At 42.5% G+C, this 13,887-nt stretch overlaps 1 protein-coding gene and 1 long non-coding RNA gene across 3 annotated transcripts in view; one reads left to right on the forward strand and one right to left on the reverse strand.

Moving 5' to 3' along the window:
• MACROD2 (mono-ADP ribosylhydrolase 2) overlaps positions 1-13,887 on the reverse strand; it is a 974,476-nt gene that overhangs the window by 569,306 nt on the left and 391,283 nt on the right. The window lies entirely within an intron of this gene.
• Positions 10,071-12,084, forward strand: LOC128409994 (uncharacterized). The gene is made up of 3 exons (XR_008329357.1): positions 10,071-10,171; positions 11,020-11,055; positions 11,914-12,084. It is a non-coding gene; the product is annotated as an uncharacterized LOC128409994 (long non-coding RNA).

Genomic DNA, 13,887 nt, shown 5'->3' on the forward strand with positions numbered 1-13,887 from the left:
TGCGGTTGTTTGTTGTCCATCTCTTCTAATGAAGATATGAGTTTTTCCAGAAAACTGGTGTGTGTTTTGTTTCTTTGCTTTGTTTTGGCATATGTTTAATCCTTTCAAAAACATTCATTTGCCTTTGACAATTGTGTTTGTTGCAGACCTTGCCTCAGTGGTGCTGGACATGTTCTGAATGCAAAAGCAACAGGCGTCTTGAGGAAGGGCTTGGAAAGGTTCAAGTCTGAGAAGAGCAGCTCTTAGTCATGTCCCATCTGCACTATACTGTTCGTTTAAAGCAGAATAATGTCACTTCAAGTAGTCTGGGCTCCCACTGCACCCTCCCACAAATAATCATGGGAACTGTAGTTTGCTAAGGACGCTGAGAGTTGCTGGAGACCCCTTTTCACTTTACAGAGCTGCAGTATTTTAACAGTCAATCCCCCTTCCCTGGAAACTCATGAGAATTGTATTTCCGCTAGGCGAATAGGGGTTTGCTAACAACTCCCAGAACCCTTAACAAACTACAGTTCCCAGGATTCTTTGGGAGAAGACATGACTGCTGAAAGTGGGATGTTACTATTTTCAATGTATACTGCAGATGGCGCTTCAGTGATGACAATACAGTACTGAGCAAATGAACCAGTGGTCTGACACACAACTTCCAATGCCTTTCAGGGATATCTAATGGTAATAATAATAACAACAACAACAACAACAACAACAACAATAATAATAATAATAATAATAATAATAATAATAATAATAATAATTTATTTATACCCGCCCATCTGGCTGCGCTTCCCCAGCCACTCTGGGCAGCTTCCAACAAAACACTAAAATACAATAACCTATTAAACATTAAAAGCTTCCCTAAACAGGGCTGCCTTCAGATGTCTTCTAAAAGTTTGGTAGTTATTTTTCTCTTTGACATCTGGTGGGAGGGCATTCCACAGGGCGGGTGCCACTACCGAGAAGGCCCTCTGCCTGGTTCCCTGTAACTTGGCTTCTCGCAGTGAGGGAACCGCCAGAAGGCCCTCGGTGCTGGATCTCAGTGTCCGGGCAGAACAATGCAGGTGGAGACGCTCCTTCAGATATACTGGACCGAGGCCGTTTAGGGCTTTAAAGGTCAGCACCAGCACTTTGAATTGTGCTCAGAAATGTACTGGGAGCCAGTGTAGGTCTTTCAAGACCGGTGTTATATGGTCTCGGCAGCCACTCCCTGTCACCAGTCTAGCTGCCGCATTCTGGATTAGTTGTAGTTTCTGGGTCACCTTCAAAGGTAGCCCCACATAGAATGCATTGCAGTAGTCCAAGCGAAAAATAACTAGAGCATAAGCCATGATGTAACATGATTCATGTAACATGATTCTACATTCACATGTCTGGTTTCTCTCCTGAAGCACAGATGCAAATGGGGTAGCTCTGCACCAAGTAAGTAGAGCTGAGGCCATATTGAAATCAATAAGAAAAAGCAGATGCTGCCTACATGATTTAAATATGGCTGGAGTCCATTTAACTTATTCTTAAGTTAACTCATTCACCCAACCTTTTCTTGCATGTATTTTGTTTAGATAAAGCCTCAAAGTCCAAAACAATGTGATGTTGACATTGTTGTGTAATGAGGGGGTCACATATGCAGTTGCCAGTGTGCCTGACAGTACCTTCTATGGTACCAGTGAAGAGTTTCATTAAATATTGCCTCAAAAACTGTTTGCTCTTCCTGCTCAGTTCCTGTTTGCACTGGCTAGCTAAGTCTGTCCTACACTGAATGTTAAACTTGCCCACATTTCACTGGATGCTAGGAGAGAACGCCCTCCATTCTGAACACAGGAGAGGTGCAAAGGACTGTATGCTGAAGACAGGTGTAGGTGCCTTTTCCATGTTTTCAGGAGGCGTGCCCATGCCATTTTGTGGTCCTGTCTGTCTTTCCCTGCTCTTTCAGATGTGGTAGCCATTTCGTACTATGACATGGCCCCAGGGCGGCCATTATGCTGTATGCAACTCACCTAATGGCAGCTATTCAGTGAGCAGCTCCCACACCACTTTCTCAGGATTCCAAATGTGCCCACCAGAACAAACAAGTTTATGACCCCTGATTCAACGTCAAGCGACTGGCTAAGCACAGCTGTGCCGAACCAGGTGATCTTGCTTACTAGAATCATTATACAAGCTAGAGATGTAAGGAACAGCAGCAATTTTGGTGTTAGCAACAATGGTTGCACCAGCTTCCTGCTGAAAATTTCCCCATCCTGACTGCTTACTGCAAGCAGCATCTCGGGGGCTAATAACAGAAACCACCTAGGAGGTGATTTTTTTTCAGAGGAAAATAAACATGGTCCCCAATTTGGATCAGGAGCACATTCTGGCTCCGTTGCTGGTTGTTGTTTTTCCCCAGAATAAAACATTCATGTTTTAACACAGGACTAATGTCACACATTAAGGGACGCGGGTGGCACTGTGGGTTAAACCACAGAGCTTAGGACTTGCCAATCAGCAGGTCGGCCGTTTGAATCCCCACAACGGGGTGAGCTCCCGTTGCTCGGCCCCTGCTCCTGCCAACCTTGCAGTTCAAAAGCACGTCAAAGTGCAAGTAGATAAATAAGTACCGCTCCAGCGGGAAGGAAAACGGCATTTCCGTGCGCTGCTCTGGTTCGCCAGAAGCGGCTTAGTCATGCTGGCCACATGACCCGGAAGCTGTACGCTGGCTCCCTCAGCCAATAAAGCGAGATGAGCGCCGCAACCCCAGAGTCAGTCACAACTGGAACTAATGGTCAGGGGTTCCTTTACCTTTAATGTCACACATTGCTTGGCACAATAAAGGATTGGATCAACAGTTCTCTTCAGAACACGGTCAGAACACTCAGGTCTCAGCTACTCCTTCCCTCTACAACTGCAAAAAAAAATCTGCTCCAAAGGATTGAGGTGTGGAAGGTAGCATGGATATTGCAGAGAACTGGCAAACACATCACTTCCTTGTTAACTGCATAAGACTTCCTCCATCTTCTAATCACTTTATGCTAAGATGTTTTAGAAATGAAAAGGCTTTTCCCCATTCGTAGAAAGGCACATTTGGATCCAACCCAAACAGTTACAAAATTATTCAACTCGTTTGGTAAACAATTTTGCCCATTTAAAAAGGCAAATTTCAATATAAAAGTCAAACTAGGGTAGAGGGTCATAGAGGGTCAGAGAGGTGTGGCTGGTTTCCACTGTGAGCTGCAGCCATACTTAAATCTTTACAACAATGGTGGGGTATGCATATGAACATCATGTGTTGTCTTAACCAGCTTACTTTTATGGAATTTGGAAAATAAACCGTAATTCTAGTGAACTAGAATGCAGATATTAAACACATACCGCAAAAATAAACTCAATTAAACCAGCCTAGCATATGTACTCTCTCTATATATTAAAAATAGGGCCACTTCTCATTTTAATCCTGACAGAATCACTTCAGCAAGAAGACAAACCATACTGAAAAGAGAACAGGTCTCTTGGGATCCATACACGTAATGTAAGAACTGTGTAGCTGATATTTCGATATACACTATACAATTCTGCTTTTATTTATTAGAACTATGTATATATTACCCTTCCACTTCATTTGTACTGTAACATTCAAGACAGCTTTTAAGTAAAGCACTGAGGTATGTCCCCATTCCACTGTTTAATTTAAATAATTTGTTGAGGCTGGTAAGGCTTTTATGAAACACATTCCCACACATCAGCTTTGAATATTGTTCATCACCTTCCTGAGTAATATATTTGTAGTTTTCAATACTGTCTGTGAAACAGATGTCTTTGCAGAACTCTCACTTTACTCATGAACTAAATGTTTGATGCTCTTTTTTATATACTTGTCAAACACACCCATCAGCTCTAGGAAGATTATTGACAGTGTAAAGCACTTAACTGCTAGGTGCTAAGAAAACAAACATCCACCTTGAAACACATATTCTTTGGTTTCTGAAATTACAGGTTTCAGAACTTTACCTCCAGACTAACTAAAGGTAGCCCGAATGTCGGAAACAACTGAAGAGGGTGAGAATATTGGAAAATAAATAATAATAATAATAATAATAATAATAATAATAATAATAATAATAATTTATTTATACCCCACCCATCTATCTGAGTTTCCCCAGCCACTCTGGGTGGCTCCCAATCAAGTATTAAAAACCATACAGCATTAAATATTAAAAACTTCCCTAAAGGCTGCCTTCAGTTGTCTTTTAGGATAGGATAGTTGCTTATTTCCTTGACATCTGATGGGAGGGCATTCCACAGGACGGGCGCCACCACCAAGAAGACCCTCTGTCTGGTATTGGACGATGATTATTGTGAGCTATACAGAAGGAATTGAGATTTATTTAAACTACATGATATGCACAATGGTTCAGCATCAAGTAGTATGCCTTGTTCTCTTTGATGAATGTTTTACACAGCACTTTTCAACTTATTTTTCCCACTTCCCCTACTTCCCTCTCAGAGCCATTCCCACATCTCCTATATTGATTAAGGCAATGATCATAGGTTAAACACAATGTAAGTGCTTTGCAGATATACAGTTCCAGATTCTATCCCCACCATCTTGGGGTAGGGCTGGGAAAGACTCCTGACTAAAATGCTGGAGAGCCACAGCTGATCAGCATAGCCAACAGGATGCCCTCCAGAGATTCTGGACTTCAGTTTCCATCCATTACCAATGGCCCAATAACATCTGTAGGGCACCATGGTATGAACCAGGGGTAGTCAACCTTGTTATACCTACCGCCCACTAATGCATCTTTCTTATCATAGAATCATAGAGTTGGAAGAGACCACAAGGGCCATCGAGTCCAACCCCCTGCCAAGCAGGAAACACCATCAGAGCACTCCTGACATATGGTTGTCAAGCCTCTGCTTAAAGACCTCCAAAGAAGGAGACTCCACCACACTCCTTGGCAGCAAATTCCACTGTCGAACAGCTCTTACTGTCAGGAAGTTCTTCCTAATGTTTAGGTGGAATCTTCTTTCTTGTAGTTTGGATCCATTGCTCCCTGTCCGCTTCTCTGGAGCAGCAGAAAACAACTTTTCTCCCTCCTCTATGTGACATCCTTTTATATATTTGAACATGGCTATCATATCACCCCTTAACCTCCTCTTCTCTAGGCTAAACATGCCCAGCTCCCTTAGCCGTTCCTCATAAGGCATTGTCTCCAGGCCTTTGACCATTTTGGTTGCCCTCCTCTGGACACGTTCCAGTTTGTCAGTGTCCTTCTTGAACTGTGGTGCCCAGAACTGGACACAGTACTCCAGGTGAGGTCTGACCAGAGCAGAATACAGTGGCACTATTACTTCCCTTGATCTAGATGCTATACTCCTATTGATGCAACCCAGAATTGCATTGGCTTTTTTAGCTGCCGCGTCACACTGTTGGCTCATGTCAAGTTTGTGGTCAACCAAGACTCCTAGATCCTTTTCACATGTACTGCTCTCAAGCCAGGTGTCACCCATCTTGTATTTGTGCCTCTCATTTTTTTTGCCCAAGTGCAATACTTTACATTTCTCCCTGTTAAAATTCATCTTGTTTCTTAATTGTAAAATTTCCTTACCGCCCACCAGTGCTCAATGGAAGGAAGATTCAGCTTGTGCCATAGAACCCCCACCTAGAATCCTGAAACACCCACTAGTGGGTGGTAGGGGACCAGGTTGACAACCCCTGGTGTAGACAAACTGAGTCAGATGGACCAGTGCTCTCAACTAGGTATAAGACAGCTTCCTGGCTTCCTAAAGACAGGACTCTTCAAGAATAATGTCAGCACTGATGAGAGCCCAACATGGGCAGCCTGCCCAGGGTGCCCAAAAATCTGGCTCTGGGCCTGATTATTTACAGGCTTTTACTGTCCTTCCTTCCAAGATTTTCCCAGTAGACTAGAGACAACTTCCACTAGCACTTTGGCCAGCAGCTACAAGTCCTCACCTTCTTTTAGGGAAAACTTTGGCTCTAAATTCTCCTGCCCCTTTTTAGTCCCTCTCACACCTCTTTGATCCTCACTGCAGTTTCAAGTTAGCAATGCTTTGTATAATCTTCCTTCAAATAGGATTTTCAATTTTAATTTTCATCACACATTTCCTCGAAGAAAGCAAATACAAAAAAAGGGCTCCCTCAACAGTAAATAACTTCATTGTATTTTTTATTGACTTTGAGTAGAGTGGGGGAGACCATCTTATTCTAGCAAAGCAAAATATAATAATCATGAGACAGAGACATTGCCAAGTAATTTTCGGCATTGATAATTGAATGGAAAGGGCATGCTAGCCTACCACTAACAACTAAAGCTACACGACCTCCATTGAACTATACATTTGAGATAATAATCCCCATTACAATCCATCATAATAAAAAGCCAAATTGTGTGAGTACCGTTGCAACATATTTCTATTACACAAAATTACAAAGCCCAAAATAATGGAAATGATTGCTTAAGGGGAAAGAGGCAAAATTAAGGACACCACAGTACATTTAACTTAGCTGGAGTTGAGAAGAAAGAAGTGTTATATTGCTTAGCACGTACCTACACAAATGAAAAGATACAGCCTTAAAATATAGTCTACACTATCATGTATAACAATCCTATGTTGGGATTTTGGGGGGCGGGGGGCTATTTAATGATGCACTGGTGACTTTATTTTCTTTCTTTTGCTTTATCAAAGCACCTGCAGGCTATCTTTGCTTAAGCAAACAGAATTATACATTCCTGTCATTATCAAGGAGCAGCAGCCAAAAATAGCATCTCAATGAGACAAATGTTCTTAAATCAGGGGCAGCCAATCTGGGGTCCTCCATCACCCTTGATCATTGGCTACGCTGGCTGGCACTAATGGGAGTTGAACAACCTCTGGAGGGAACCACATTGGCCATTCTTGGTTTGGAGAATTATAAATGAGTCACAGGCTCTCATGCGCCCTCCCTCATCCCTTAGTATCTCAGACAGTTCCCCTAGCATGAACCATAGTTTGCCAATATTCAATCCAATCCAGAAGCAGAACAATGATCTGAAAGAAAAGCACTAGCGATGGTTTACTGATTTGGACATCAATGATGAGTGACAAACGTAGACAGAGATCGAAGTCATAACAGAAGAAAGGAAGGGAATGAAAGTCCGCAGCTCATTTATTACCATAGGAAACTAGAAAGCGGCCATCTGTCTCAGTATTACGTACATTGACTAGCAGTGGTTCCCCAGGTTTTCGGCCCTATCTGAAGATACAGGGGATCGTCCTTGTGACACTCTGCATTCAAAACAATGATCTGCCACTGTGTGGTGGCCTTTTCTGAATTACGGATTGGAGAATCACCAATCCGTAAAAATCTGTACACCAATCTGTAAAAATGAACAACTTCCCTTATTATGCAGTTGAAAGACAATGGATCATTTATTTCTGAATCACCCTAAATAGTGGCATTTTTGCTAACAGAGTTTATTTGTTGATTGATTGATTGAATTTATATTCTTGCCCTATACCCGGAGGTCTTAGGGTGACTCACAGAACAAAACCAGAACCACAAAACATATAAAAACAACCCAACAAACTCCCCCAACACATTTTAAAAGGGTATTGGATGTCAATCAGATCAACCAAAGGCCTGGTTAAAAAGGAAAAATTTTGCCTGGCGCTTAAAGGTGTCCAATGAATGCGCCAGGCAAACTTCCCTGGAGAGAGCATTCCACAGATGGGGAGCCACTGCAGAGAAGGCCTGTTAAAATGTTAGAAATGGGACTCACTGTACTCTCCTGATCTACATCCCTAAACTGGTTTGGGCATTCACGACTCAAAGCTCAAGATGAATTCACTTTCCGAGGCATATCATAATGGGTATCCTGTGAAGAGAGTGCTAGAATACTGTAGCCAGAATAGCACCCTCTGGATATTATAAGACAATTCTCATCATCTCATTGAAAGAGGTGGGTTTGCTTAGTGTGGAGAAGGGACGTTTAAAAGGGAAACATCAAATACCAAATACTAATATTATTATAAAAGAAACATCAGCATGCTGAAGGGTTTCGTACCTTGGCTGTCCTTTGAAAGATGGGCCCTGGGAGGCAGGAAGGGGAGGAAGACAATGCAAGATATCACCCTCTCCAGAGGACATGCTTAATGCTCCCATGGCAAGTTATCAAGTGACTCTTGTGTCACTAGCCCAAAAAGAACGCCCTTTTCCAATGCATGACATCTTATTAGTTTTCCTTTTCCTAAAGTGTAAGCAGAATCCATAGTCACTTCCCTTCACTGCTACAAAACAGTGGGTGGAGTCATAAAGATGCCCAGAAGGGCTGGCTGAAGCATTTAAATCATTCCTGATCTTAATCTTTTAAATGTTCCCTAAGACTGCCATGGAGCATTATCAGCACAGAATGCAGATGCTGATGAGAAAGTCTACTTACATCTCCATCCATTCTCTCTCACTCACTGAATGATCAAACCAAAGGAGATTGATATGCCTCTGTGGCGATCACACAGGGCCCCCGGACGTTTGACGGTCTATTGACCCTGTGCCACCACTGTGATTGCTTTCTTCGCTGCCACCACCCCATATCTCACGGGGACACACGGAGTCCAGACAGTTGTTAACAATAACAAATAATCAAGTTTATTTTTAAATGCAGGAACAAGCGTATGGTTTCAGTTTATTTTTTCTCTTGTCAGTTTCTTAATCTTAATTCCTAACAACTCCAAACTGATTATTCCAACTGTCTATCTGACTCCACCTAACAATTCCTCTCACTCTCTCACAATACAACTCGACCAACCCACACCGAATCCTCCCTCTTCCTTCTTCACCTCCCAAACCTCAACTGACTTTCAAAACCTCCCACTCTAACTTTTACTCCCCCCTTGCGTTCTCACTGGCCAATCACATCACACCCATTTTAACCCTTTCCTTATGACCCATCCTAGGAAGCAAACGCCACAGCCTCTGGAGCAGGGGTAGGCAACCTAAGGCCTGGGGGCTGGATGCAGCCCAATCGCCTTCTCAATCCGGCCCGCAGATGGTCCGGGAATCAGTGTGTTTTTACATGAGTAGAATGTGTCCTTTTATTTAAAATGCATCTCTGGGTTATTTGTGGGGCATAGGAATTATTCATATATTTTTTCAAAATATAGTCCAGCCCACCACGTGGTCTGAGGGACATTGGACCAGCCCATGGCTGAAAAAGGTTGCTGACCCCTGCTCTAGAGCTCTAGTGACCAATGAGCCAGCAGAGGGAGGTGTCACAATGAAGGGTGTGTCACAAGGACCTCCGCAACCTAGCAACCACCAGTACACAACTGAAACTACTCTCAACTGACACTGCTAAGTTTGCTTATATGGCTTTTAATCCATGTTTTTACAAATATGTAAAATGAAATCTATCCCTTTATATTCAAGCTTCCATTGTTCCTGCACCTACTTGGCATTAGCTATCTAATCTACCTCTCTGCCTCTTTGGTCTTATATTGCTGAACAGTAGAAAACCAGAGATCACCCCTTGCGTGTTCATTCATTTTATTAACCTCCTTCAGTAGCAGGTCCCATGGCAAGTTACAGCCATTTAAATTATAATTATTAGTGTTGCTATTAATTAAATTTGTATACCGCCCTATATCCACAGGTTTCAGGGCAGTTCACAGGATAAGATCACAATATAAAAATAGATAATAAAAATTAAAACAACCTAATTAACCCCCCCCCCAAACACAAAAGGGCATTGGATGTCAACAGGGCGAGTCTTGAAAATACAACTCTCTGGTGTCAAAGGCCAGGTACCAGACCCCCTATGTGCCCCTATTCCCCAGGGACAGTCCCAGATTTACAGAAGCTGTCCCAGTTTCTGATTTGATCCTGGAATGTCCTGCTGTTCTTTAGGACCTCCCTATTTTAAATGTTCCCTAAGACTGTCATGGAGCATTATCAGCACAGAAAGCAGATGATGAGAAAGTCTACTTACACCTCCACCCACTTTCTCTCTCACTCGCTGAATGATCAAACCAAAGGAGATGGCTATGCCTCTAGAGTCCTAGTGACCAAGGAGCCAGCAGAGGGAGGTGTCACAATGAAGGGCGTGTCACAAGGACCTCCGCAACCTAGCAACCACCAGCACTCAACTGACACTACTAGGTTTCCTTATATGGCTTTTAATCCATGTTCAGCTTTTTACAAGTATGTAAAATGAAATTTATCCCTTTATATTCAGGCTTCTGTTGTTCCTGCACCTACTGAGCATTAGCTATCTAATTTACCTCTCTGCCTCTCTGGTGCAACTGCCACACACCAAAAGGCTATGCAAAGGGCCCTGTGTCTTTGACAATTCACAAAGTGATTCATTGCAGCTGCACAGCAGCCCTCTCCTCCTTTTCAGTGTCATCCTATATTGCTGAACTGTGGAAAACCAGAAATCACCCCTTGCGTGTTTATTCATGTTATTACCCTCCTTCACTAGCAGGTCCCAGGGCAAGTTACAACCATCTAAAATTATTGTTGTTGTTATTAATTAAATTTGTATACCACCCTATACCCACAGGTTTCAGGGCAGTTCACAGGATAAGATCACAATATAAAAATACAAACAACAACAACAACAACCCAATAACACCACCCCAACACATTTTAAAAGGGCATTGGGTGTCAATCAGATTGACCAAAGACCTGGTTAAAAAGGAACGTTTTTGCCTGGAGCCTAAAGGTGTATAATGCAGGCGCCAGATTAACTTCCCTGAGGAAAGCATTCCACAGACAGGGAGCCACTGCAGAAAAGGCCTGTTCTCATGTTGCCACCCTCCAGACCCCTCGAGGAGTTAATTAACATACTTTTTCTGGATGCCCTTCAAGATGTCACTACTAAACAAATCTGCCTAACTAATCTCTGTTGGATGGAGAAACAAAACTAAGAAAAGAATGCCAAAGATGTTTCCAATCAGAACATTTGCCAAAGGAGTACAAGTTATTCAAATGAATTTATCCCTCTCTCCTCAAAATTCACAGTCTTCTATATCTCTCATATTACACAGGTTCCTGTTGACTTCTTAAGGAGATCTCTTTTCAAGGTAATGAGCTGTTGATAATGTTTAATGACCTTATACAGTAGGAGTTCTACATTTCGGGATTAAAATTCATCTCAAGCATCCTGGCCTGAGAAGCAACAGACTGTGCCTAGCGAACCATTACCTAAGACTATACGAGTGACACTAGCAGCAGCAATTTTAAAAACACTGCAATAGCAACACGCATCATATTAAAAAGAAAGATCTCAATGCACACAAGTTAACAAAGTCAGAAAAAGGGCAAGTTTCATCTTTAAAAAAATATTTTGTATAATAATGACTTTGCATTTCTACTGGGTTTACATAAAAAGATGGTATCACAAATACTAGAAAGGCAGCACGTGGTTTAGCCTCTTAGGTGCCACAAAGCTAGGCTGGCCATGCATCATGCTATACAGAGGACAGTCCTCTATTTGACTGGCTCTCCCGTTCAATTGTGGTTCAAGTATATTTAAAAAGCCCTAAGAAGGTAGGGATGGGGCTTTGAAGTTGCCCATTAACAGTCAACACATGGATGATAGGCAAACATGGGCATGTGGGCACCTCCTTCACCACAATGGTGTAACATTTCTATTTAAATTACTATATTTTAAAATTTACATCTATACATATAAACTAGCACATGCAAATGTTAAGCAAAAGCTTGCAATAAAGGAAATCATTGGGGATATCCTTGGAGTTGCTAATCTCAAAATTAACTCAAATTTATTTTTGATTAAGACACACTATATATGAACAAGAGAAATTATTAAGGAGCACATTACAACTGTCTTGTAGTTGGATTTAGTTTTCTTCGCAGAACTGTAATAGTTTTAAACTTTTGCAAGTCACCCTGAAGTTCAATTTGTTTTGTTTTTTTAGGATCCTGCCATTTCATCAAAAGCCTCATAGTTTATAATGAGCAGGAAAGTGAAGAGTGCATTTCATCCAAAGTTTGACTCTTAATGAACGCTACCCATGTGCAACCAATAAGCTTACCTTTGTTGTCCTCCAACTTTGGACCAGTTGCAACATATAGATGGGCCTCTGCCATGATGTTGTCTAGATTCTTCTTGTGCCAAGTCCAGTTTCCACGAATCCCTCTCCTTAGAGCTGCCCAACCACATCACACTGCATGCTGGAGATTCTTTCAGAAATGGCTTTTCAGGGGGTTGCAGTGGGGAGGAGCGGGTGAGAAAGCCCCACTGCATGAGCCTTCCTCAGGTATTTTTAGATTCAAGCCATAACACAAAATGAGCAACCATATACGTTAGGATTTTACTCTTCCTCTGTTGCATGCATGAACTGGTCTTTTGTCTCACTCCTAAACATGCGCCATTAAGGGTGATTCTGCCATTAAATGTGACCTGCAGCTTGAAGGCACAATGGTGAAGCAGAAAGAGGGTCTAAAACAGCCAGTTGATGAGAAGGGAAATGGCTTGATTTGCATCTGAGCCTTTCACAACAGCTTTTCCCTCACCCAGAAATCACAAACAGTTCATTCTGTGGCAGCCTTTCTCAACACTGGGTCCCTAAGTGTTGTTGGACTACAGCTCCCATCATTGTTCACCACTGGCCATGCTGGTGAGGAATGATGGGAGTTGCAGTCCAAAAACATATGCCGGCCCAAGGTTGAAAAAGGCTGCTCTATGGGGATGAACATTATTACCACCTGAGGTTTGCAAACCAAGCTACTGTTAAAGTAGCCTGGAATACAATCACTTACCACCTGGTCACCATGAGCAATCAGGCATCTCATTCAGGTGAGTGTGGGGGCTGACAGTGTGGAGAGAGAGATTTGTTCTTCCACTTCCAGCTTCTATGCTGGCAACAGAGGTGGTGAAGCCCCTTCCTCCATGGCCAGCATAGAAATACAGCAGGCTGGTCAAGGAAGCGGTCCCCTCCTTTGCCAACCCATGAATGAAGAGAAGCAAAAACGCAGACAACTACCCACAGGGTAATGGAGCAAACTGCAGCTCCACTACTGGTCTGCTGTGCTTGCTTCTCTGATGGTTGTGCTTCTTTTATAAGCATAGGAGTGGGTACCGGTAAGAAAACTAGGCAATCCCAATAAGCACAGGGAAAATGCCGTTCCCTAATAGCCTGCCTACTTTGTATTGAAAAACAAGTTAGCTTTAAAAAGGGCGGGGGAAGGGGAGAAATTAAATTGTTGGTATTTTTTCCTGCTAGATTTTCAGTCAGAAGCATTACCAGGGGAGAAATCAATTGGCAGCAGCTGAGAAGAGATATTTAAGTTGAAGGCCAGAACATCTTAATTGGGAAAGGGTGTTAAAAGTTGGAGCTAGAGTCACTTCAACATATAACAAAGCTCTCAAAAAACACTTTCTATAAAATCAAGTAAGGTCAAATATAATGGGAAATGCCTTGCCAAACCCAAGGGGGGGGTGTGAAATTGTCCACAAAGACTTTAGATTCTGCACTAGAATAGCCTTTCCACAAAATCAATTGTTTGTGTACGTTCAGCTGTTTATCCTTTGTAGTGCACAATGCATATGCCTTACCCAGAACTTGTGCTTCTCCTTTTTATATCTCCTTTTTCCAGCACCCAAGGTGCAATATTTTATGGTTTGGGAGAGTGACATTTGTCCCCCAAATACTGGATGCATGGCTATTAGCTATGTATGAAGTGTTGCTTATGCAAGTATCAAGGACACCTCTTGGATATTACCTCTCAAGTGAAAGATAAGTGACAAATCTGCAGTTCGTGCTCAGTTCTACTGACATTTTGTGACCTTCAGAAACACTTTCCCCTCACAAACCAGGAGAACCTGTAGTTCTCCAGAAGTTGCTGGACTAAGCTCCCTCCACCCCTGACCACTGGCCACGTTGGATGGG

This window comes from Podarcis raffonei, chromosome 3, assembly GCF_027172205.1.
Source record: "Podarcis raffonei isolate rPodRaf1 chromosome 3, rPodRaf1.pri, whole genome shotgun sequence".
Lineage (NCBI taxonomy): Eukaryota > Metazoa > Chordata > Lepidosauria > Squamata > Lacertidae > Podarcis > Podarcis raffonei.